We start from the raw sequence: 24492 nt of genomic DNA, 5'->3' as shown, positions 1-24492 counted from the left end.
TTGCAAAGGGAAGGGTGAAGAAATGGGGCATTTCTGCCAAACACCCCACTGAGGGATCTGAGAAGGGCTGTCACTTTCTCTCCTGTCTGACTCTTTCCAAAGCTACTGTTAAGAATTATAGAGGCAAATACAGTGAGTCAATTCGTAAAACAAAAGATCATCATCATTTCTGGGAAGAAGTTTTTGCAGTCATGACTGAGTCACCGCTGCCTGTGCAGGGGGGCAGGAGGGAACAGCTTACAGCCCCCCAGAGCCAAGCATGTGGCTCTGTTTTAATTTCACACCATGCACAGCTGTCTATGCCACTGCTGCTTTCTATTGAGCCAGTGGGTTGGAAAGGGAGGTTGGTGCCAATGTGACTAACAATTCTAAATTCTCTATGTGAGAGTCATGGAGAATAAAGCGCAAGGCATCACTGTCAAAGTTTTTTTTTTTTTTTTTGAGACGGAGTCTCGCTCTGTCGCCCAGGCTGGAGTGCAGTGGCCGGATCTCAGCTCACTGCAAGCTCCGCCTCCTGGGTTTACGCCATTCTCTCGCCTCAGCCTCCCGAGTAGCTGGGACTACAGGCGCCCGCCATCTCGCCCGGCTAATTTTTTGTATTTTTTTTTTTAGTAGAGACGGGGTTTCACCGTGTTATCCAGGATGGTCTCGATCTCCTGACCTCGTGATCCGCCCGTCTCGGCCTCCCAAAGTGCTGGGATTACAGGCTTGAGCCACCGCGCCTGGCCCACTGTCAAAGTTTTGAAGAGCATCGCTTTGGGTATTGCTATTGACTTTCGTGCCTCTACCACATGAGGTCTGGCCTTGTGCCAGGCAGAGCTGAGCTCTATGCGAACAGTATTTACTCCTACACAACCTCCTGAGATGGGCATTAGTGTTTGTTCTGAGGCTCAGAGAAGTCATGAGACTTGTCCAAAGCCACACAGCTGAAATGCAGAACTCTTGTCTGACCCCAAAGACAGTTTCTTTAACTTCCAGTGGAATGCAGTTTTGTCTCACCCTGGGCGCTGGACAGAGATCCATCTATTTGCTCAGACTACATTGTCAAATCAGTGGATGGGTTAATAGTATTGGGCATCTATAATGTGACAGGTCCTATTTGAGGCCAGGGAGAGACTAAGCTCTCAGAACAGGACATGCCTTCAAGAGGCCAACATTCTAGGTGGGGGGAGAAAATAAATGATTGGATGAAGCAGTTAACACAGACATTGATCCTGCTGTAAGGACAGTGAAACTAGGTCTGTGACAGGTGAGCGCTCTCCGGGTGGTCCAGCTGGTGCAACCTGGGAAGGCTTCTTGGAGGCAGTGACAAGGCCACTGAAACTGAGGACTGACCACGAGGCAGCAGCACAGCATAGCAGGCTGCAGTGGCCAGGACTGAACTTGCCTTCCTGGCTCCCTGACAACGTGGCTCAGCACTCTCTGCTTCCCTCCCGCTGTTTCCTCTTGGTCTCCTTTGCTCTCAGTCCCGCCCTGTCCCTGATTTCCATAATCTGAAATGGCACTGCCACTCATGCAGAAGCACAAGACCTTGGGGACCATCTTTCCCTCATCCCTGGGATTTTTTTTTTTTTTTTTTTTTTTTTTTTTTTTGAGACAGGGTCTCACTGTCGCACATGCTGGAGTGCAGTGCACTGGGGCAACCTTGACTCACTGCAACCTCTGCCTCCTGGGCTCAAGCCATTCTCCTTTCTCAGCCTCTCCAAGTAGTTGGGACTCCAGGTGCATGCCACCATTCCCAGCTAATTTTTGTATTTTTAGTAAAGATGGGGTTTCACCATGTTGCTCAGGCTCGTCTGGAACTCTTGAGCTCAGGTGATCCACCTGCCTCGGCCTCCCAAAGTGCTAGGATCACAGACGTGAGTCACCGTGCCCCACCTCCCTCATCCCTGGAATCTAATCCATTGAGTCCACCCCGATCCCTGACTCCCTTCACTTCTCCCTAAACTCTGCCTCTGTCTCTGTCCAAACTGCCTTCATCTCTCACCCGGGTCTCTACACCTGACTCCACTCCCAGGCTCTGCCCATGCCTTCCTGGGGCCCTCTTTGAGGCATGAACGGAATCATGTCACCCTCCTGCTTAACCCTCCTATGACTTCCCTCCAACTTAGGATAAAACCTGTGCAGCCTCCATCCCTCTCCCCAGCTAGTTCCCCGAGCTCACCCTACTCTACTGTTCTCAAGGTGTATCTGTCTGTCCCTCAAACACGCCGAGCTGCCCCCTCCCTTGGCCTCTGCACCTGCTGTGCCCTCTCCCCAGCATGCCCTTCCCCCAGATGGTGCCTTTCAACGCTGCTCCTCAGAGAGGCCTTCCCTGGCCTCCAAGCCAAAGCTTCCCCACCCTTGCTCTCCCTGACACCTGTTTGAGTTTCTTCCCGGCTCCATTGCCCACTGAGGTGTGTTGTTGGCATCCTCACCCACCCCCTCACTCTCTGTTAAACTAATAGCTCCATGAGAGCAGGCCCTGTTAGTGCTGTGCCCAGATGCACCCCTGCCAGTTATGGCCGTTCTATGATTATTTGTTGAAAGAAAAAGCAATGGACCTCAGTTTTCTCATCTGTGGAATGAGGAGTGTGTCCTGTAAGTCGTAAATGTCATCTAAATGTTAGTTAATACAATTAACCTGCCTTGTGTGAGACTGTTCCATACTCAAAGAAGGACAGGTGGCACTGTCGCCCAGCTGTTAAGATTCCAAGCACATGAGCTCACAGACCTGGCTGAGTCTCCACTTCATCTATCACAAGAGGTCTGGTGACGGTCTGGCCATTTAACCTCTCTAACCCTCATATGAAAAAGTAGAGATGGGGCAGGGCATGGTGGCTTATGCCTGTAATCCCAGCAATTTGGGAGGCTGAGGCAGGAGGATCGCTTGAGTCCAGGAGTTTGAGACTAGCCTGGGCAACATAGTGAGACCCTGTCTGTACAAAAAAAATTTTTTAAGTGGCCGGGCACGGTAGTTCATGCCTGTAATCCCAGCACTTTGGGAGGCCGAGGCGAGTGGATTACCTGAGGTCAAGAGTTTGAGACCAGCCTGCCCAATATGGTGAAAACCCATCATATTGGTGGGCGCCTGTAATTCTAGCTACTCAGGAGGCTGAGGCAGGAGAATCACTTGAATCCAGGAGGCGGAGATTGCAATGAGCTGAGATCATGCCACTGCACTGCATACTGAGCAACAAGAGCGAAACTCCATCTCAAAAACAAATAAATAAATTACCAGGTATGGTGGCACATGCCTGTAATCTCAGCTACTTGGGAGGCTGAGGTGGAAGGATCACTTGAGCCCAAGAGGTCGAGGCTGCAGTGAGCTGTGCTTGCGACACCGCACTCAACTTGGGCTACAGAGCAAGACCCAGTCTCAAAAAAAAAGTAGAGACAATAACAGTTATTTACAGAGTTGTTCTCGGAATTGAATGAGCAAATGTATCTAAAGTACTTGGCATAGTCCTTGGCACTTGGTAATCTCTTAAGATGTTATAGCTAGTATTATTTCATTATTGTTGTGATGATGATGATGATGATGATTTGGGTCTAGAAAGGTGGCAAAGCTGAGGACGTCTCCATGAGGTGGTGGCATTTGATCTTAACCTTGGACAACTGGATGGATCAGAACGCTATTTCATTTTCAGAATAGTAATGCTGCTGTCAGTTGTCTGGTATCCACCAAAGGCCAGAAGCAGGGAGGTCATATCACCATCTTACAGTCAAATAAATGGAGACTTGGAGTGTTTAAGTAATTTGCCCAGTGGCAGAACAGGGACCGTTCTTGGGCCCATGCTCTTCCCACATGTGAACATTTTCTGTTTGGTGATTTGCTTCCCTTCAGACTGGAAGCTGTTAGAGGCAAGGCTGGCCCACACCATTGTTTGCACGACTGGTGTCCACATATACCCACTGCCTGTGTGCTGAGCTGAAGAACTGGGCCCCCCGGAGCTTCATCACTGGCCACATCTGTCAAATGATCATGATGACATCTACCCCCCAGAGTGACTGAGAATAAAGTCAGATCATGATTATGAAGATGGCTAGTACGGTGTGTGTGTGTGTGTGTGTGTGTGAGAGAGAGAGAGAGAGAGAGAGAGAGAAGAGTGGAGGAGAGAGAAAAACTGGGGCAAGGCTGGACTGTGGAGGGCCAGGTGTCATGAGCCTCCAGAACTTTGCACGTGAGCCTGTAGGCAATGAGGAGTCACTACAGTTTTTAGAATTGAGGTATAGCATACACACTGTAAAGTGCATAACCTGACCCACTCTTAAATTGACATGTCGATGACTTTTTACCTATGTGTTCACCCATCTAATCATCATCAGCTCACGATGTAGAACATTTCCAGCACCTAGAACGATTGTTTCTCCTCTTTCCCCATCAACTACCCTCTCCACAAAACGCAGCCGCTCTTCTGACCACTGTCATCATCGACTGCTGTGGCTTGTTTTATACTTTCTGCAAATGGACTCATGCTGCCTGCTCTCTTCTGGACTGCCCTTTTTTTTTTTTTTTTTTTTTTTTAAACAGAGTTTTGCTCTTTTTTGTCCAGGCTGGAGTGCAATGGCACAATCTTGGCTCACTGCAACCTCTGCCTCCCAGGCTCAAGAGATTCTGCCTCAGCCTCCTGAGTAGCTGGGATTACAGGTGCCTGCCACCATGCCTGGCTAATTTTTTGAATTTTTACTAGAATTTTACAACAGAGTTTCACCATGTTGGCCAGGCTGGTCTCAAACTTATGACCTCAGGTGATCCACCTGCCTTGGCCTCCCGAAGTGTTGGGATTACGGGCGTGAGCCACAGCACCTGGCCTGAGCTGCCTTTTTTGCTTGTCGTGACGTCTGGGAGATCCATCCAGTTTTTTGCATGTAGCGGTTGACCATTCTTTTGTATGCATGATGTTCTATTACATAGATGTATCACACTTTATTTTTCCATCGATAGGCATCGAGTTTATTTTCTTGGCTATTATAAACAAAACTGCTATGAACATACTTGTGTCCGTCTTTTTGTGGACACATGTGCTCACTTCTCTTGTAGAAAAACACCCGAGTGGAATTGCTGGATCATGGGCTAGGCGTATGTTCGGCTTTCGTAGATATTTTCAAACGCTTTTCCGAAGTGGTTGAACTGCTTTTTTGCTCCCGCCAGCAGTATATGAGAGTCCCAGGGGGTGACAGAGCCAGTCTCTAGCAGCTCCTGGGAGTGGATTTGGGGATTAGAAATGGAGACAGACAGTGGTGGTCTGCATGGGGGACTGGCACATGGGGACCGCCCCGAGGGTGGCCCCATTGGCTTTGCTGAAAGCCTCCCAGGATGGTGCTTACAGAAACCCGAAACCCGTGGATGCTTCTCCCACCACAGTCAGAGCCCCACCTGCCCCAAGGTGACAAATACCCAGTCACACCCCTGGGAAATTCTGCTTCCAGAGGTCTGGGGTGTGGATGTAGCGTCAGATACTGAAGAAGCAATGCATGTGGTTTTGTGCACAACTGCAGGGCTCTGACACCGGTTAAACCCGCGGGCCGCCAGCCCCGCTCCATCCGCTCTCTGTTCTGATGCTGGTTAAACCCGCGGGCCGCCAGCCCCCCTCCATCCTCTCTCTGTGCCAATGGAGAACTGGGAACTTGCTCAGCCTCTCCCTCCCCAGTCCAGGAATGCGGTGGGTGGGCTTGGGTTGCCTGATGACCCTAGGTCTGCCCGCCTCAGTCTCCCCCGGCTCCACACTCCCAGCTTTCCTCGGGACCACCTGCTCCCAGGCCCACTCTGCATCACTGCTCCCATTTTTCACCCGAGGAGGCTGAGGCTTGGAGGTGAAGCTTGTCCCACTACCCTGCTGGTCCAGGGCAGAGCTGGACCGGAGCTTCTAAGCTGGAGGCCTTCTGCTGCCGTGCATGGGGCTTGTCCCTCTACCCCCTGCTTTGATGGGAAGGTGAGTTCTGCCCTGTATTCTCTCTGCCTTCTTTGCTCCTGGTGATGTGGGAGCCCCTGGGGTCACCGTGTGGCTTCAGCCTGTCAGACTGACCACAGTCCAGGCTGTGGCCACGAACTGACTTGAGTGAGACCCAAAGGGACCGGAGAAGGGCTCCAAAGCTAACTGGGGCTGGGGAGGCTGTTGGCCTGGGTGGGAGGGTGGGAGGGGCTTCCTTGGAGCTGGACGCCCCCACCCCTCGGTCTACCGTCTGTGCCTGGGATGGGGGCCAGTGGAGCAGCTTCTCAGGCGGCTCTGTCAGCTCTTTCCTCGGCAGGAAACCACACTGCAGCGATTGTTAATCCCCACTCATGTGAAGGAGACGAATTAAAACCACCGTCGGGCTGCACAAGTGGCTGCAGCCAAGAACACAGCCGCGTGGGGCATTTCCAGATGGCTGTGAGGGGAGAGGGGACAACGGCACGGACAGTGGACCTGGAAGGGGCCTTCTGAGCATCTCGTCCAGGGATGACGTCACAGCAGAGGGACGCTGAGATCCAAGGAGTCTCAAGGGCTCTAGGTGGGACCAGACACAACGAGACTGGGATGTTCCCCAAGACCTTGGAGCTCCAACACTCTCCACTTCTCCATCCCTGGTGCCCAGACACTAAGCCCAGGTGACATCTGCTGTATCTCAGAAATGCAGAGTGAGGGGACCATGCCCTTAGCAGACCTGCTGAGGCTGCTTCCAACCGCAAGCTAGCTCATCATCATCAGTGTCCTGGGGTGCATCCTCCCAGCCACAGTGTCCCCATTAACCATCCTCCCAGCCACACACTGTCCCCATGGTTCATATTCGCATCCACACACTGTCCCCATGGTTCATATTCGCATCCACACACTGTCCCCATGGTTCATATTGCCATCCACACACTGTCCCCCATGGTCCATCCTCCCATCTACACAGTGTCCCTGTGGCCCATCCTCCCAGCCACACAGAGTCCCCATGGCCCATCCTCCTCCCAGCCACACAGAGTCCCCATGGCCCATCCTCCCAGCCACACAGTGTCCCCATGGCTCATCCTCCCAGCCACACAGTGTCGCCATGGCCCATCCTCCCAGCCACACAGTGTCCCCATGGCTCATCCTCCCAGCCACACAGCGTCCTGTGGTCCATCCTCCTCTCCCACACTATGTCATGTGCAGAGATAGAATGCAGATAGACAACTACAAAGATCTATGTTGGGGACATGAATATCCTTGTTAAGGGGGTTGTTGGGCTGGTGACAGAACTTATCCCACAGAATTGTCACTTCCTTTTTGGAATTTAGGGGATGCTAGCCAGGCCAGATCCCAGATCAGAGTCCAGAGCCGGCTCTGGTTCGTTTCCTTGCACTGTGGGGCCCCGGGGGGAATTCCACTGCAGCTGCTTGGTCCACCTGGAGAAGCAGCCTCGAAGCCTGCAACATTCTTCTCTGCTGGGTTTTCTTCCCTTTGAGCTATCAATGTTACACTCTCCCAGATATAAGCTGCAGCCTGCATAGCTCTGGAATGGGCAGGGCCTGCTTGGTCTTCTGGCCCCTCCCTCCCAGGTGGAACCGCCTCCCTGCCCCAGCACGGCCTCTTGCTCCCCAGGTGAGATGGGGAAAGACTAGTTTTCTCGCAAGGTTATTGTGAGCACAAACTGAGTACCACAGCGCGTGGGGCTTACACTCCTGTTGGGTGCCCCTGGCTCATCCAAAGCGCTCCAGAAACGTGAGCTGTCAGTCTTGGGAGCCTCCTGTGTTTTCTTTCTCTTTGGCTTTGCCAATCCAATTTGCCAAGACAATGAATTTGTCTACCCTATCCTCTAGATTCCGATCCTTCCAAACTCTCTGCTTCTCCAAGCTCTCCCCATCCCAGACCCTGACAGGCCCACAGCACCCTTCAGGGAGGCAGAGGGTACTCCCTGCACACTCCGCCTTCTGGAAGCTCTCCCTAAGGCACATCGAGCCTGCAACAATGTGTGGATGGGCACCCGCCACAGTGAGGTAAATATTTCTCTTTAGTGAATTCATTCATTTGCTCACTCACTCATTCATTCTCTTCCACCTCCCTACTCTGGTACCATCTCTACCAATAGACGACCATGCTCAAGTGTTTAAGTCTTTCTATGCCTAGGAAATGGGTATTGCCATGTGCATGCCCCTATTTTTAATTTACGTTCATGATGTCATGTTATCTACCTCATTCATTTTCTTGCTTTTCCACCAACCCTGATGTTTCTTTGCCACCCGTGTTCCTATGTGTATATCTCATTTGACTTTTTCTAGCTGCCAAACCACCCTGCAAGGTGTGTGTCCACCAAGACCCACCCTCCCAGTGCTGGGCATCCACTTCGCGCTGCAGTGAGCAGTTGGGACCTGTGTGAGAGTGTCTGGGGGGAGATGTTGTTAGGAGGGGAACTGCTGCATCTCAGTCCTGCACTTCCTTCATCGTACGAACACACCTGGAGGCCCTTCCCAAGGGCCACCCAGCCCACCCTCCCAGCAGAGTGAGGGAAGTCTCCTGTATTACATCATCTAACTGTGACATCACCAAGCTTTCAGACTTCTGCCAGCCTAAAGGTATAAAGTGAACCTTCACTGTGATTTTAATTTGTTTTCTCACATTAGCAATGCTTTTGAGTGTCTTTTCTTCTGTTTGTTAATGTCTTGGATTTCCTCTTCTGTAAATTTATACCCTTTGCTCTGTTTTCTTTTCTTTTTTTTTTGAGATGGAGTCTCGCTCTGTCGTCTAGGCTGGAGTTCAGCTGTGCGATCTCGGCTCACTGCAACCTCTGCCTCCCAGGTTCAAGCGATTTTCCTGCCTCAGCCTCCCAAGTAGCTGGGCCTACAGGCACAAGCCACCACACCTGGCCAATTTTTGTATTTTTAGTAGAGACAGTATTTGACCGTGTTGGCCAGGCTGGTCTCAAATTCCTGACCTCAGGCCATCCACCTGCCTTGGCCTCCGAAAGTGCTGGGATTACAGGCATGAGCCATGGTGTCCAGCCCCTTTGCTCTGTTTTCTTTTTTTTTTTTTTTTTTTGAGACGGAGTCTTGCTCTGTCGCCCGGGCTGGAGTGCAGTGGCTGGATCTCAGCTCACTGCAAGCTCCGCCTCCTGGGTTTACGCCATTCTCCTGCCTCAGCCTCCCGAGTAGCTGGGACTACAGGCGCCCGCCACCTTGCCCGGCTAGTTTTTTGTATTTTTTTAGTAGAGACGGGGTTTCACCATGTTAGCCAGGATGGTCTCGATCTCCTGACCTCGTGATCCACCCGTCTCGGCCTCCCAAAGTGCTGGGATTACAGGCTTGAGCCACCGCACCCGGCCTTTGCTCTGTTTTCTATAGAACTGCAGTCTTTTCTTATTAAGCTATACCTTTTTGAAATGGATTTTTCTTTTAACTTTGCCATTTTAAAAATATTTTAAACCAGTCATGGTGGCTCTTGCTTTTTATTCCAGCACTTTGGAGGTGGAGGCAGTAGGACTGCTTGAGCCCAGGAGTTCGAGACCAGCCTGGGCAACATAAGGAGACCCTCCCCCCGCCGCCGTCTTTACAAATAATTGTAAAAATTAGCCAGGCATGGTGCCACACACATGTAGTCCCAGCTGGGAGCCTGAGGCAGGAGGATCACCTGAGCCTAAGAGGTTGAGGTTGCAGTGAGATGTGATTGTGCCACTGCAGTCTAGTCTGGGTAACAGAGAGCCCATCTCAAAATAAATAAATAAAAATATTTTGTCATATATATACATTGTTTGTAATCTCAAAATCATTTTATAGGCTGTTACAGCTCATAGGGCCTGTGGCACAGTGCTAGAGATATCACTAATAAAATGTATTTGACAGTTTATGTGTTTTGAACATTTGTTTGTCAGATGCTCTTCTACAGACTTACCTAGAAAGTCAGTCTTCACACCTCCATCAGGTAGATATCATTGCCACGACTATTTCTATCTCTCTTTCTCTATTACTGTGACTTCCACTGCCTCTGTTACTGTTATCCCGCCTGACTTTCCCAACGTGGCCCTGAGGCATGGAGTAGCCGGTTCCTAGGCAAGGCCACTGGGCCTGGCAGAATAATGTCCCCTGCCCCCACCTAGGATGTCTGCACTCTAATCCCTGAAGCATGTGAGTGTGTCACCTGACAAGGCAAAGGGACTTTGCAGAGGGGATTAAGGATTTTGAGATGAGGAGAATACTCTGGATTAGCCAGGTGGACCGAATATAATTGCAAGCGTCCTTATAAGGGAAGAAAGGAGGCAGAACTGTTAGAGTCAGAGAAGGAGATGTGACCGGAGAGAGAGAGATTAGAAGATCCTGGGCCACTGACTTTGAAGACAGAGGAAGGGGCCATTAGCCAAGGAATGGGGGCGTCTCTGGAAAGGGATCCTCCCCTAGAGTGTGCGGAAGAAACCAGCGCTGTAGACACCTTGATTTTAGGACTTGTGACCTCCAGAATGGTAAGAGAATTAATCTGCGTTGTTCTAAGCCCCCAGGTTTGTGGTCATTTGTTGCAGTGGCCACAGGAGGTGAGTTAGGCCACACAACCAGGGATGTGGCAGAGCTGGTGTGCAGCCCAGGGATGGCCCCAGCACAGCTCCTGCCCGCCATGGCGGCCGTGGGGAAGTGGCCCTGACCGGGCAGGAAGCTTTCCAGGTCTTGCTCAACAGCGTGTCTCTGAGCCTTGGCCGCAGGCCTGGAAGCTTCATTTCTGTCTCCCCAGAATCTTACTGAGCAACCTGGCAAACATTCACAGTAGCAAGGTTTGATAACCTTTGCAATTTGCAAAGCAGCAAATTTCATGGCTAAGACCTTGGCTCTCAGATCTGGCTGGGCATGTGAGCACAAGGAGTTTTTAAAAATCCAGGTGCCCAGGGCCCCAGCCCTCCAGGTGTGAAGCAGGTGTCTGAAACAGGATGGAATGGCTTCTGATGTGCTGTGTGGCTGACAGCAGCTCACTCAGGGCGGCCACTATCTCCTGGCCTTCATGGAAGTTTTTACCACTGAGATCACAGCTATGATCGGCTCTGTGGGAAAAGCATTTTACCAAAAATAATTCTGAGGCCACTTTTTAGCCAAAATGCATCTAGTCCACACACTGATGGTCTCTGCCAGGGCATGTATGGGCTCGCCCGTTCATTCATTTTGTGCCTAGTGTGTAACCAGCCATCCAGACATCGGGCCATGGGCAGGCTGTGCAAAGCCCTGCCCCCGTGGAATTTATAGTCCAGAGGGGAGATAGTCCAGGAATCCCAAGAGCAATGCCACGATGTGACGAGGAGATGGAGAAGCAGGTGCGGTCCTATGCAGAAGTGAAACAGGGAGACCTAATTTCCATTTGGGGCTCAGGGAGAGTCTCTGGGAGTGCTGGCCATTCAGGTTATGCAGTGCCTGTGACTGTGCTGGGCCCACAGTAGGCCTCAGGGGCCATTTGTGAACCAATACAGGCAGTGACCAGATGAGGCTGGAAGTGGCTGAGCCCTCAGGGCTTTGCAGCGAGAGGCCGTGGGAGTGAACCTTTCGAATCTCATCTCAGCCTCTTACTGACTGTGTCCGTTGCCTAGTTTCTTTACTTTCCAACCTCAGTTTTCTCACCAATGAAATGGGGGTGCTCACAGAACCTACCTCCCAACGTTGCTGTAAGGATTTGAAAAAAAAAAAAAAAAAGCCATGTGTAGAACGTGAGTGAAAATGGAGAGACGAGGGCAGACTGGTGCCAAGGTCGAGGAACAGCGAGTTGGACAGAAGGGATCCTGTGTGCAGAGGCCTGGCGATGGGTGTGGGGTACCCTCGGGACTTAGTGGAAAGTCTAAGCCTCTAAAACACAGCCTCACCTGCCCAGGATTCCTCCAGGAGTCTCCTGGCGGCTGTGGGGACGGAGGGAAGGAAGCAGGCAGATTCCAGATGCATTTAGAGGGGCAGTTACAAGATTCTGGGAGCTGTGGCAGGGGAGTAGGTGGACTTGTCAGGGATGACTCTGGTGTGAGTAATCAGGTGGGCGGTGCTCCATTTACTGAGGTGGGAAGACCAGGAGGGAAGCAGAGACCAGCAAAATACGGCAAGGTTCAGTTTGCGGCAGTTTTGGAGACAAGCGCATAGAAATAAATGAAACGACATTTGGGGCGGGGGAAGCTCTGGAATTTTTAGGATTTGTGGCTTAGGGCCTTTGGCTCCTATAAATGTGTATACGGGGTGGGGGTGGGAGGGAAGGACGGGATCCCTTCCCAAAGGGTTCCCGTTTATGCAAAAAGGGCTATAATTGTGTTCAAGAGAGGAGCACCTAACTAAGACTTTGTACAGATGCCGCCAGAAAAACCGAGAGCACTTGGGAGGGAATTAGGGACATTTGCGTGTTTGGAACAGAGCCTATCCCTTTGGAACCCGGTGCTGAGGACAAGGGGACTGCAGAAAGGATCAGTGGAACTGTGGGGCTGGGAATGGGAATTGACTCTGCAGGAGAGGAGGCAGTGTGGTAGGTGCTTTTTGTGAAAACCACCAGGCCTGCAGGTGGACTGAGTCGAGGCGCAGTCCCCCTGCCCCGCCTCCGCCCCCCACCCCGCAGAGGGGCGAGTTTTCTTCTCTTGCTCCTCTTGGCCGCTTCACGGCAGCCCTGAGCAGTGCCATGCAGCCAGGAAGAGGCTTTTGCAGCTGCCGCTGCCACCTGTCCCTGCGTATCTGGCCAAAGAGCACCTTCCCCAGAGTGCAGTGGAGGGGGAGCCACCGGCTCAGAGGCTGGAGGGGAGGCCCACCCAGCCACCAGGAGGCCACCAGGCACAAGGCTGGCATTCCCGCTGCCCCCAGCCCACCAGGACAAGGGAGCACGAAGTCTTCAGAAAGTCACCTCCCCCTCGCCTCCCCACCTCTGCCCTGCCTCCTCTCTTGGCCCTCCCACCTTCTCCCTTGCTGTCCTTTCCTTCTGGTGCCCCCTGCTCCCTCTCCTTGTTCTACTCTCATTCGCTTCTTCTGTCCCTTTCCAGGTTCTTCTCTTCCCTTCTGTGTGCCCTACCTGCTCTCTCTCCACCTCTACCTGGCCCGTGGCTCCCTCATTCATGCACTGTTAGTAAATACCTAGTGTGCCAAAATACCAGGTGCCCTGCAAGGTGCCAGGGACCGGGGCCGTGACAGCAGACACAGTGCCTGTCCCCGCAGGGCTGAAAGTCTAGGAGAAGAGACAGTAATCAAACAGCAATGCCAAACAAGGAAGAACAGCAACCTGGAAGGATGATCAGGAGGAGGGCACAGACCCAGGGAACATGCAACAGGGGTCTGACGTGGGCTGGGCATCAGGGAGGAGTTCTCTCCGGGAGCTGCTCGTGTCAGGAGGGTACAAAGAGCTTGATAAGGTGAACAGGGCCCAGGAAGTGGGAATGTTGGTGTGCCTGAGGCTCACAGGTAAGGCCTCTTCCTAAACCAACAGAAACACGCTGGGCTTAGAAGGCGGTGGGAACTCCATCACAATGGCTTTTGGAGACAGGGCTCAGGTGAGCTGGCTGTAGGGGAGCCCTGGGGTAGGAGCAACATAGAATGGACCAGCGGTCTGGACCCGGGCCCTGCAGGTGGCAGGGCCACGGACAGTGAGGTCTGAGAGGCACACAGGAGTGCCATCTAAGGCGGGACTCACTCTCAGGGCTGTCCCGGGCGGTGAGGTCTGAGAGGCACGCAGGAGTGCCATCTAAGGCGGGACTCACTCTCAGGGCTGTCCCGGGCGGTGAGGTCTGAGAGGCACACAGGAGTGCCATCTAAGGCGGGACTCACTCTCAGGGCTGTACAAGGCCGGGGGTGCCTCCTCTAGTGCTGGCCCAGAGTGAAGGTTAGGGCACGGGTGGGGAGACCCTGGGGCCGGGGTGTAAAGTGACAAGGAGGGGCGGTGAGGCAGAAGGCAGTGTCCTGGGGGTGTCTAGGCCTCTGGCTTGAGAAACTGCAGAGAGTAGGCAGGACTTCTACGTGTGGGGTGCTGGTGACCTGAGGGGCTTTCAGGAGGCCCCATGGGGCAGGGGCAGGGGCAGTGACAGGGACCCTGAGGCCCTGGGTGTCTCCAGCCCTCCGCTGTCTCCTCCTTCCTCTGGTCAAGTTTGCTTCTGGAAGTCCAGGTTCAGAGGGATTTTGGCCTGGGGACAGCACGAAGATCATGAGCCCTGGGGGCAGGACAGGGGCTTCCCGCCCAGGCCCTTGGTTGCTTCTCCCCACAAGCTAGGCCCCACCTGCTGGAATCTTCCCCAGGACCTTGCCAGTTGGCTTCCCCTGGCCAACCAGCCTCTGTGCTGGCAGGGATGGTCCAGGCAGGGCGAGCCTCAGCCCCAGTTGCTTCTGCCTCGTTCTCTGCATGACACACTCCACTTGGAACCTTAGAGGGCCGCGGCCGGGGGCAGAGGAGGCAGATCAGGCTGCAGGGGTTGGGGTGTGTGTTTCAAGGAAAACTTTTCTGTTGAGACAGTAATACACACTCACCTCCACCCCTGCCCCGTCCTCCCCACATCGCTGGTGGAGGATGACTCCGTTAACAGACTCTCTACCGGAAAGGTTAGCAATACCTGCCCCTCTTCACCCAGGCCTACCGCCGGCCTCCACCACCAGCTTCAGCTTCACATGCTCCTTTCCCATGAGCCAGTCTATCTCTGCCCAGGAGGAGTCAATGACCGATTGTGGGGAAGACAGACACAAATGCAGGAGCCCATCACTGTTCTTTCTTTCTTTCTTTCTCTCTTTCTCTCTTTCCTTCTTTCTTTCTCTTTCTTTCTTTTCTTTTTGAAATGGCGTTTTGCTCTGTTGTCCAGGCTGGAATGCAATGGCACGATCTTAGCTCACTGCAATCTCCGCCTCCCAGGTTCTAGCGATTCCCCTGCCTCAGCCTCCTGAGTAGCTGGGATTACAGGTGTCTGCTACCACGCCTGGCTAATTTTTTGTATTTTAGTAGAGACAGGGTTTCACCATGTTGGCCAGGATGGTCTCAATCTCCTGACCTCATGATCCGCCTGCCTCGGCCTCCCAAAGTGCTGGGATTACAGGCATGAGCCACTGCGCCTGGCCTCATCACTATTCTAATGTGGGAGAGCAGGTGCTCCGGTGGAAGTGTCTGTCTGTCTGCTGTGGGTGCCCAGAGAGAGCCCCTGACTCAGCCCAGAGCAGGGAGGGTCTCCTGGGGCAAACTTTTGAGCAGACTCAAAGCTGGAGTGAAGGAGAGGTATCCCAGGCAGATGAACAGATGCACTTACCATGAAAAGTGCCTGGATAGATGAGCTGGCAAAGGTATGGGACCTTTGCAGGTATTCCAGCATATTCCTGAATTATGGCTCATGGAAAGTAGGCTAAATGGAATACACCACTTCTGTGTCTGGACCTGACCCCTCCAGTGAGATCCTCTCTACTCTCTTTCCCCTCATCTGCTGGTTGAATGTTGATGTCTGAGATGACCTTGTTAAAGGTCCGCTGGGGTCCCTGAATGACTGCATGGAGCAGAACTCTCCTCCCCATGCTGCTACAGGTACGCCTTTATGTGAGCAGAAATGAGGTCCTCAATTTATATTGTGTTGAGCTTCTGAGATATGGGGTTATCTATTACAGTCATAGGCATTATCTTAACCTGGACAGTAGGGAAAAATGGAGTGTCACCTACCGTATAGCTTCAGAGGGATGAGTGGGAAGGAATGAGGAAGAGACAAAATAAGAACAACTGTTTGAAATCAGACTGGGAAGGACCATGATGTTTAGACAGTAGATTTGGACTTCATCCAGTGTTGGGCCCTTGAAAGGTTGTAAGTTGGAGAGTTATGTGATCAGGACTGAAGTTGTGAACTATACCTCTGTTATTAAACAAATTAAAACACATCCGTGTATCAAAATTCTCAACCATTAAAAATAACAATGTAAAACAATTGTTTTTGACCTGAAAAGATGTCTACAATCCATTACGTGAAAAAAATGTAGCTTGAGAAATAGTATTACAACATGAATATGCTTTTATTTCAAAAAGATCCACCTTATCTGTGGTGGATTACGTAACTAGCCCAGGTCTTCATCCTTTCCTGGATCCCTGCTCCTTTCCTTGTAATCTGCACTGCTCCCCAGCTGTGGGTGAGGTGTACTTCCTTGTCTCTTGGCTGCGGTGATGTGGTTTGACTGTGTCCCCACCCAAATCTCATCTTGAATTGTAGCTCCCATAATCCCCACGTGTCGTGGAAGGGACCTAGTGGGAGGTAACGGAATCATGGGAATGGGTTTTTTCCCATGCTGTTCTTGTGATACTGGATAAGACTCCAGAGATTTGATGGTTTTATAAACGGCAGCTCCCCTGCACACACCCTCTTGCCTGCTGCCATGTAAGACATGCCTTTGCTCCTCCTTCACCTTCCACTGTGATTGTGAGGCCTCCCCAGCCATGTGGAACTATAAGTCCATTGAACCTCTTTTTCTTCATAAATTGCCCAGTCTCAGGTATTTTTTCATAGCAGTATGAAAATGGACCAATACATGGGGTTAGCCATGTTAAATTATTTTATCCATAGGATGAGAGAAGTGATGGGTGTACCAGTTCTGGGAGTGGTTCCACTTGGTCTCTTTTTCTCATGAGAAGAAAATTCTTATGCTACCCACTGGTCTCAGGAGGTGAATGAGGGATACATCGTGCAGAATTAAGTCACCAGCCTCAATCAGCCAACCCACGGCCAATTCCCAAAGGAATGAGTAAGCCCAGCCAAGATCAGCAGAGGCATCCACTGAGCCCAGCCTACATCAGCCAAACTATGACAATCTGCAGCTCATAAAAATAGACGATTGTTTGAAGCCAGTAAGTTCTAGGGTGGTTTGTTACATAGTATTTTTTGTGTGTGTGGCAATTGCTAATTGGTACAATCTCTATATGTGAATGAGCATTAAAAAGCCTTGAAGAAGTTGAATTTTGCATAATATCGTTTCTTTTTGAGTATTATTTGAATTTATTTTAATGAGTCCATATAACTTTAATGAATAATAATGAAAAATAAAGTAATATTTTGAAAATATCTGGGAATGGCCTGGAGAAGAGATTAGCTGGGGAGAGACTGGAGCTAGGCAGCCCATCAGGAGGTTGGTGCATGGTTTTGCTTGTTTGTTTGTTTGTTTTTTGTCTTTTTTTTTTTTTTTTTTGAGACAGTCTCACTCTGTCACCTAGGTTAGAGTGCAGTGGGATTACAGGTGTGAGTCACCGCACCTGGCCTGTGCACTGTTTTTGTTTGTTTGGAGACAGTCTTGCTCTATCATCCAAGTTGGATTGCAGTGGCACGATCTTGGCTCACTGCAACCTCCACCTCCTGGGTTCAAGCAATTCGCCTGCTTCAGCCTCTCTAGAAGCTGGGATTACAGATGCACACCACCACACCTGGCTAATTTTTGTATTTTTAGTAGAGATGGGGTTTCACCATGTTGGCCAGACTGGTCTTGAACTCCTGACCTCAAGTGATCTGCCTGCTTCGGCTTCCCAAAGTGTTGGGATTACAGGCATGAGCCACCACGCCCAGCCTGTGCACTATTTTTTAACGGGGCTGCTGAAGGCCTGAGCCAGAGCAGGGTTCCCACTTCCCTACAGAATCACATGTCTGTGTTTCCTCTCCACACCCTCCTTCTCTTTAAGAAACTAGTTTCGGCTGGGCGCGGTGGCTCACGCCTGTAATCCCAGCACTTTGGGAGGCCGAGACGGGCGGATCACGAGGTCAGGAGGTCGAGACCATCCTGGCTAACACGGTGAAACCCCGTCTCTACTAAAAACACAAAAATTAGCCAGGCGTGGTGGCAGGCGCCTGTAGTCCCAGCTACTTGGGAGGCTGAGGCAGGAGAATGGCGTGAACCTGGAAGGCGGAGCTTGCAGTGAGTGGAGATCGCATCACTGCACTCCAGCCTGGGTGACAGAGCAAGACTCCGTCTCAAAAAAAAAAAAAAAGAAACTAGTTTCAAAGTGAGCAGTGTTGCTGATAAGAGAAATAATAAACTGCCTCTGGAAACTGGTAACCATAGATGGCTCCTTTTAGGAGCATCTGCATTTTAATAGGGACAGGGAGCAATTCTCCAATGATGGAAGTTTGTGGGTCAGAAAGCAGAAAGATGTATTTGGAAAAGTGCTTTCTTATGCCTTCCCAGCTCATTGCATGGGTCAAAGCCAACACCGTCCCTGCCACCCACGCATGTAGCCATGAGCTCCTGATTCTCCTCTGTAACCCTGGAACCATTAGCACCCAACACAGTGCACTCCCCTGTGGTACCAGCTAAGTGGGGAGAGAGGGACACTGTGAGTCGGGAAGCCTGGGGGAGTGAGTGCAGGAGACATGACACCTAAGCCTTTCATGTCTGGGGCTAGGGCACGAGCTGACCCAGATGGAACTTGCTGGAAGGAACCAGCCTTGCTGTCCTGTGCTCTTCCCCTTGGTGGCCTGTCTCCTCACCAGAGTATAACATGCTTCTCAAAAAAAATGTTGGTTTTGGAGACAGGGTCTCGCTCTGTCACCCAGGCTCAAATTTTTTATTGTGGTAAAAGACACGTAAGATTTACCATCTTGCACTTTGGGAGGCTGAGGCGGGCGGATCACTTGAGGTCAGGAGTTCGAGACCAGTCGGGCCAACATGGTGAAACCCTGTCTCTACTAAAAATACAAAGAAATTAGCCAGGCGTTGTGGTGGGTGCCTGTAGTCTCTTCTCCTTCTCCTTCTCCTTCCCCTTCTTCTTTTTTGAGACAGAGTTTCACTCTTGTTGCCCAGGCTAGAGTGCAGTGCATGATCTTGGCTTATTGCAACCTCCGCCTCCCGGGTTCAAGTGATTCTCTCAGCCTTTCGGGTAGCTGAGACCACAGGTGCTTGCTACCATGCTTCCCAAAGTGCTGGGATGACAGATGTGAGCCACCATGCCTGGCCCTGTCATCTTTCTAGAGGAGAAAACACTCAGTGAGGCAGAGAGCATGACTGTCCTGTTTCTCACCAATACCCTTGGGACCTAGAATGGCTCCTGACACAGAAATTGCTCAGTAAATGCTGGTGAACGATCGGATTTCAATGCTACAGGAGAGAAGACAAAGCACAGCAGTGTGGTGCCGTCTGCAAAGTCACGCCGCGTCCATCCCACAGGGCACCTGAGTCCAGGGCTCTCCTTTCAGGGAGCCAAGCCACCCCCTCTGAAAAGACAAAAGGAAAAACAGAGATACCGTAAGGGAGTTTATATGCTCCTGAAACCAACATAATATTTGTGGAAATGCTTGCTTGGTGTTGGGAAATGAAGCATGAAACTACATCCTTCATGTCATTTCTTTGATCATGATCTCTGCTGAAGACTATGAAAATTTGGAATACTGGGGTTGGAAGGTACCTTAAGATTCATCTACGGTAATTACCCACTGGCTGATTTAATATTTTCTGCAGCAAGCGTGAAGGGGTAACACATTAGACATTTGTTGCTTTGAATGTGTCATATGTGAGAAACTCAGGGCTAAGTTATATTTAAAAGCAAATGCCTTGGGGTAGGGCCCCGAGGGACTTGCTCATGAGGCATACGCATGAAGCTCGGGTTTCGGTTCTAGGCCTCTATTTTGAATGTTCAGGGCCCATCTTTGCTATTCCAGCATTTGGAATGTTCCAGATGGTGCAAGGAGCTAGACCATGGGTCTCCAAAGAGGTCAGGTGTCATGATGGGGTTGGCTCCGCCATTGAGCCTACCCTATGTGTGTCTGTCTTTAATTTAGGAGGAGCCGTATGACTCCCTCTTCATGGGATCTGGAGGAGGGACACGTGTTTGTCACTTTCTTCTGCAGGTAGGAGCGTCAGCACTGTGAAGTCGGGAACCCCCAGCCCCAGGTGGTGGGAAGCTTCTAAGCTGCCCACAGTGACTAAGAATGATGCATGAAAATAGCAGCTGAAAATGTCACCACCCACCTCCCCCACTTTCCAAGAAAAAAAAAAAAAAAAAAGAAACATTAGCCCAGGGCACTGCCGTCTGTGAGCAAAACGAAGCAGCAACAGTTTATTTGCGGCCAGAGACAAGGTTTCCCTTGAAATCAGTGTTGCTCATGACCATCTTTATCTCCTGTCCACAGACAAATAGATTCCTGAATGGGTCTCTGTGGCTAAAGCCCATCCAGTTCCATGGAGTCAGGCCCACCCTCACACCCCAGGGGCGATGTGGCAGGAACACTATGGAATATGCCACTTAAAATCTGTCAGCCTCAGGGTCCTTTTTTTTTTTTTTTTTTTTTTTTTTTTGAAACGGGGTCTCGCTCTGTCGCCCAGGCTGGAGTGCAGTGGCCAGATTTCGGCTCACTGCAAGCTCCACCTCCCGGGTTCACGCCATTCTCCTGCCTCAGCCTCCCGAGTAGCTGGGACTACAGATGCCCGCCACCTCGCCCGGCTAGTTTTTTGTATTTTTTTAGTAGAGACGGGGTTTCACCATGTTAGCCAGGATGGTCTCGATCTCCTGACCTCGTGATCCGCCCGTCTCGGCCTCCCAAAGTGCTGGGATTACAGGCTTGAGCCACCGCGCCCGGCCAGGGTCCTCATTTTTAAAGGGGAGATCCTTTCTGCCCGGGCTGCCATCCAGCATGGGCATGAAATTGTACAGAGCAGTGCTGTGCGTCAGTTACCCTGGACAGCATCCCTTTATCACTGCAACCTTCTGTCCTTCTCAAGGTCTCATCTGATGAGTGGGAATCAGGGCCACCAGCTCCCCAGCTCAGGGGAGCTGAGCCAGCTGTCCTTTGGTCCTTCCTCCCTGACAGGGGCTCCCTGGCAATCACCGACCTTGGCATCAATCACTATCTTTGTGGAAAAGCACAGGAACTCCTATAAATAAAAGTTAGGCAGGGGATGTGGAAGTATACAGCATCCTGACCAGCGTGGGCCTTCATCATAAAGGGTCACATAAGTTATTGAAAAGTTGTAAATATATGACTCACAGAGCCTGGCAACCTCAGAAAAGGCGTTTGATCCACCCTCGTGTTCAGGGGTAAGGCAGGCAGAGATTATTACCCCCCAATACAGAGATGAGAAAACAGAGAACTACCCCCAAGGCCATCCTGTAACCCAGTCTTCCTCCTGGAGAAGACCCAGAAGATTTTGGCTGAGCCCCCAGACACTGACCTGTTTTTGTAAGGGCTATTTTTTTTTGTTGTTGATTTTTAGTTCACAGGATCATTTTAAGGTGCCCATGATTGGTAGTGAACCTGCAAAACCAGCCCTGCTTTAACAGCAGGGCTGTTCGAACAATCCAACAGGAGGCACATCTCGTCAGGGGTGGTACGGGACAGTAAGATTCTCAATCAGACAGGAGTGGAGAGGACCTGGCGGGATGGTGGTGGAGCTGGATGTGCAGGTGAAGAGGTTTGCTGATGGCTCTGTTATTGGTGCCTTGGGTTCTTATAATCTCTCAGGATAGAAATCAAGAGCGGTGGCTGGGAGTGGTGGTTCACGCCTATAATCGCAGCACTTTGGGAGGCTGAGGTGGGCAGATCACCAGAGGTCGGGAGTTCAAGACCAGCCTGAGCAACAGGGAGAAACCCCGTCTCTACTAAAAATATAAAAATTAGCTGGGCGTGTTGGTGTGCACCTGTAATCCTAGCTACTTGGGAGACTGAGGCAGGAGAATCGATTGAACCCAGAGTGCTGAGGTTGCAGTGAGCTGAGACTGTACAATTACACTCCAGCCTGGGTGACAGAGTAAGACTCTGTCTCAAAAAATAAAATAAAAATCAATCTCCTTCAGTCTCCTGAGCAGCTGGGATTACAGGTGCGCACCACCATGCCAGGCTAATTTTTGTATTTTTAGTAGAGACAGGGTTTCACCATGTTGGCCAGCCTGGTCTCGAACTCCTTCAGGTGATCAGCCTGCCTCAGCCTCCCAAAGTGTTGGGATTACAGGCATGAACCACTACTCCTGGCCTCTTGCCTTGATCTTTAGAATGCGTGTCTCTGTCTCTTTTGTCATTATCATTTCTTTCATTTCATTATTGTCCCCTGCATTCGCTCCTGAATCTCCTGTGTTAAAACTTCCAGAAGAGAAAAATCTCTTTTGATTTTAAAAAACATTTGTTCTTTAAAAAAGGACTTTACGTCATTCCATTCATACGAAGAAAGAGACATTTCTAACCTTGTTATTTTACGTATATGAGTTAGTTTTCATCAGCAGATTCTTTGAGTGGCTATATGTTATTATATTATTTTTCGAGGTCCATGTGCAAGAATTGTTTCATAGACACTATTTCTGATCTCAGTATGTTTTTCACTGGTTAATAAAAACCACAGCTTATAACTCAGTCATATAAATATGACATTTCCCTCAGCTTCCAGCATGACACAATGATAAATTCAGCAAGTTTATGTCTTCCTTCATTTTCCCCTTTTATTTCTTTGCCTGAATTTCCCTGGGGACAGCCCTCCAAATAATTTCTTTAGGAGATAAGGAGGACTGCGTTTCTGCCAGTTTGATTTCCATGTCGATAATGCAGCTGCAGACAGTTTCTGCTGTTTTATGTGTCCCCCAACTGTGAAGCACTATTCTTGAGTTGCCCCCACCAATACTATGTGGTTTCCATTACACTTTTTTTCTCCCCTCTTCCCCCCACTCTCCTTCCCAGTGAAGCATCTTGAATAATGACGAAAAGGGCAGAAGAGAAGAGGGATTGAGGGGTTGGAGACTCCAAAGTTGGACTCTTGGGTTTGTCACTCATTAGCTGTGTGGCCCTGGGTAGCTGCTGAACCCCTTCAGTGCTTGGATTCTGTACCTTGTGTGGTTCATCTCTCCATCTGTGTAGTGTTATGGGGACATGGAAAGTCTTTATGTAAGATGGTTGCTATCAAATACGATTAGTTAGCACTTAGCAGGTACAACAGAGACTGGAGGAGCCTCCTTGCATCCTCTCGTTGGATTGATGGGGTGTCTACTGGGTGACTGTGAGATGACTCCATGACGGTGAATAGATGGCTATGGCCAGGCACACGCCGGCCCCAAGGCTGAGTCCTAGTAGATTCCGATAGCCTGGAATCATTCATGGTTTTGCTTTTTGTTGGTTTTTTTGAAACAGAGTCTCACTCTGTCACTCAGGCTGGAGTGCAGTGGTGCGATCATAGTTCATTATAGCCTCAACCTCCTGGGCTCAAGTGATCCTCCTGCCTCAGCCTCCCAAGTAGCTGGGACTACACTGTGTGCCACCACACCTGGCAAATTTTTTATTATTTTGCAGCGATGGGATTTCGCCATGTCGCCCAGGCCCAGACTGGTCTCGAACTCCCGGAACCAAGCAATCTGTTCACCTCAGCCTCCCAAAAGTGCTGAGATTATAGGCATGAACCACTGCAGCCGGCATGTTTTTTTTTTGTTTTGTTTTGTTTTTTGTTTTTTTTTTTTTTTTTTTTTTTTTTTATATTTGTGCATCTACCAATGGCTATGATTTGCTGAAAGGAATCTCAGGTGTTCAATTATTTGATGTTTGGGGTGACTGACTGCAAAGGGGATCATCAAAGGGCTGCAAAGACAACATTGCTGGTCCTGACACACCCCGGCTAAGTGTTTAAGATGTAGTGGAAACCTCAGGACTGGATGGGAAAAGTTGTCCTGCGTAATGCATGGGTGCACACGACCTGTACCTTCCTCCTATGCTCACCTGTGTGGATGTGTATGTGCCCAGCACGCAGAGGTGCCAGGTTCAAGTCCATATGTGGATTAAACCAGGCTGTTGGCTGGGTGACGACTTTGCATGTTGTTCCATTTGTGGGATGCTGGTGGCCCTCCTGGCTCACATGCTTATGGTGATAGCCCTGACACTCAAGGGTGGTGCCCTAAGACCTGGTGAGTGTGTTCTGAGACCTGCCTCCCTGGCCATGGCTGGGTGGTCATCGTGGTGGGCATCTACCCATCACTTCTCTCCAGGTCTGTGAGGATCAACAACGTGTAGTTACTGGTCACCACTGTCCCGTTCCTTCCCAATCCCTGGGAGGATACAGGAGCATGTTACTGAGCAAGTGAAGTGTGACTTGGGTCAGACAGGGCAGATGGCGGCTGGCTTGGCAGGAGAAGGGAAGAGCAGTGAGCACTGGTGGGGTGTTCGGGAGGAGGTTGGGAGGCCTGGTGAGTTAGGCAGGAGGGGGACATTGGGGAAAGCTGGGGGTGTGGTAAGGAGCCAGGAGCTTAGAGAGGTGCTGGAAGCTTGGCTCAGGGCCCACGCCGGTGGGCTCAGCATGAGGTGGCTGAGATCTCCTTTCGAGGCCAGCAGTGTCTCTGTCCTCTTTGGACTGAGGCCTTTGCAGCTCCAGCAACTTTGGGGTGCACATGGACGACAACAGGGTTTGTATTCCAAAGAGGATCCGGACATCCTCTCACTTCTTCGTGGGGCATCCGGAAAGCCCCGTCAGCTGTCTTCTCCTTGCCTTTTACGCTGAACTCACAACGTCCTTCACCCTCCCTTCGCTCCTCTGTCAGGGAATTGGCAAAGCAGGGCCCCTGGGGTGTTTTTATTTTTCCCGCAAGCTGGGAGGACTCATCTGTGTTATGTACTTTAGTGCACGATCTTCATAAAACACAGAACTGTGTTACTTAAACCAGTTTCATTTCCTTTTAAACATGTCAAAGCTGC

This window comes from Rhinopithecus roxellana, chromosome 13 (assembly GCF_007565055.1).
Source record: "Rhinopithecus roxellana isolate Shanxi Qingling chromosome 13, ASM756505v1, whole genome shotgun sequence".
Classification (NCBI taxonomy): Eukaryota; Metazoa; Chordata; class Mammalia; order Primates; family Cercopithecidae; genus Rhinopithecus; species Rhinopithecus roxellana.
This window is presented reverse-complemented; position numbering follows the sequence as displayed.